Source organism: Palaemon carinicauda, chromosome 2 (assembly GCF_036898095.1).
Source record: "Palaemon carinicauda isolate YSFRI2023 chromosome 2, ASM3689809v2, whole genome shotgun sequence".
Lineage (NCBI taxonomy): Eukaryota > Metazoa > Arthropoda > Malacostraca > Decapoda > Palaemonidae > Palaemon > Palaemon carinicauda.
The window spans coordinates 81,105,118-81,107,617 of record NC_090726.1 but is presented as its reverse complement, the minus strand read 5'-3'; positions in this window follow the sequence as shown (position 1 = coordinate 81,107,617).

Here is a 2,500-nt window from a genome sequence, read left to right as displayed (position 1 = left end):
GTTTGGCAAGAAGTACAGGCGCGGACCCAATCCTTAGCATCCTTAGAAATGCCGTGCCAAATGAACTTTGCCTTCAGCAGCTGTGCAGTAGAACGGCACGAGGGATGTGAAAGGCCGTGAATGAAATCAAACACCTGTCGGCGCATGGGAGCAGGAATCAAAGGTCGCAGTCTACCAATACTGACGTCACAGAGGAGGGTGGTGTTGGAGTCTTCGAGGGGAAAATCTTCCCAACGGAGGGACGTGCAGGAAGTCCTACAAGCTTGATACTCTGGATCCTGTTGTTGGGCTTCAGCCAGGGCGTTGTAATCCAATCCCAGTTGAACGCAGCCAACGTGTTTCTTGATAGGGCATCGGCAACGGGATTCATTTTCCCAGAGACGTATTGGAGGGTGCAATTGTATTCAGCCACGGCGGAGAGATGTCGGCGTTGACGGGCGGACCAGGCGTCAGACTGTCGAGTGAAGGCGTGCACCAGAGGCATGTGGTCTGTGCGAATGACGAAGGGCGTACCTTCTAAGAAATGGCGAAAGTGACGGACAGCCAAGTGCACCGCCAGCAATTCTCGATCGAAGGTAGAATAACCCGATTCTGCCTTGGACAGTTTTCTGCTGAAGAAGGCCAATGGGCGGGGCGAGCCTTTGACCACCTGCTCGAGTACTGCACCAATAGCGACGTCGCTGGCATCGGTGGAGAGAAGGAGAGGGGCGTGTGGGATAGGAAAAGTGAGAGCCGCAGCAGTTGATAGGGCCTTCTTTGCATTACAGAAGGCTGCTTCTTGAAGGGGACCCCACTTCATGTCCTTTGGCTTGCCCTTGAGGGAGGCGTAGAGAGGAGCAAGAGTGGCGGCAATGGCTGGCAGAAACGGTGATAATAGTTGATCATGCCTAAGAATTCCTGCAGAGCTTTGACGGTCGAGGGCGCGGGGAAGTTCTGAACGGCTGCTACCTTCTCAGGGAGGGGATGGACTCCTTCAGGAGTGATACGGTGCCCTAAGAACGACACTTCGTAGGCGCCAAAGGTACACTTGTCGTACCGGACTACAAGGCCGTTTTGTTGCAGGTGGTCGAGCACGATGCGTAGGTGACGGAGGTGTTCCTCTTTTGAGGAGGAGAACACAAGTATGTCGTCCACATAACATACACAGAAAGGGAGGTCCCCTAAGATGCCATCCATGAGACGTTGAAACGTTGCCCCAGCATTACGAAGGCCAAAACAGGAGTAATTGAAGGTGTATGTACCAAACGGAGTGGTGATGGCGGTCTTGGGGATGTCTTCTGGGTTCATAGGCGTCTGATAATACCCCTTCAGGAGGTCGAGCGTAGAGAAAACCTTCGCTTTGTGCAGGTAGGAGGTCACATCGGCAATGTTTGGGAGGGGGTAGTGATCCGGTTCTGTTTGCATGTTCAGGCGCCTATAATCCCCGCATGGACGGAGGGAGCCGTCTTTCTTCAGAACGATGTGTAAGGGTGACGACCATGGGCTGGAGGCCTTTTGGCAAAGGCCCATTTTCTCCATTTCGGCGAACGTCTGTTTGGCGGCTGCCAATCGTTCCTGTGCCAGACGTCTGAATTTTGCGAAGACTGGGGGTCCCGTTGTCTTGATATGGTGATAGATACCGTGCTTGGCAGGAACCGTGGGCGTTTGGCGAAGTTCTGGACGGAAAACTTCCGGGTACGACGTGAGGAGGTGGGCGTAGTCATCCGTGGGTGCGCTAATGTGGAGAGCGAGGTTAGAGGGGGCTGGTTGAAGAGGTGTCGACAAGTACGAGTCTACGTTGACCAATCGTCGGTGGGCGACATCGACCAGAAGGTGGAAATGAGAGAGGAAATCCGCACCGAGGATGGGCATTGTGACGTCAGCAACGAGAAACTTCCAATTGAATTTACCGTTTCCGAACGATAATGTGAGATTCTCGTAACTGTATGTGGGTATTGCAGATCCGGTGGCAGCTACCAAGCGGACGTCGGCAGATGTAGACAGACTACGCCGTGCCTTGAAGAGTTTCCTTGGCAAAAGAGAACGACAAGCACCCGTGTCTACCAAAAATCGCACGCCCGTTCCTGCATCCTGTAAAAAGAAAAGATTAGAAACATGGGAGGCCACCGTCACAAGCGATGGCCTACTTACACGTTTTTTGGCCACTGACAATCCTTGGCACATTTCTTCGCGGTTGCCCCGAATCTGAAGTGGTAGTAGCAAAACTGCGGCGGATGGGAGGTAGTAAGTGGCTGTAGAAGTCGTTCGTTGGGGCGCGAGCGATTGGTGGGTGGTGGGCGGCTTTGTCGCCGCTTCGGCACGTCACGGGGTAGGCGTGTATGTCCTACGGCATTCATGTCAGCTTCGGTTGACGTTGAATAGGCATCCTCGTAGTCAGGGGTGGAGGCGTTGATGGAGGTCTTGAAGTGGCTGTCCATAAGGGCGTCGGCTTTGGTCATCAAGTCCTTTATGGGTAAACTATCGACATCGGGTATGGCAGCGCGTACAGGTTCGGGTAAAC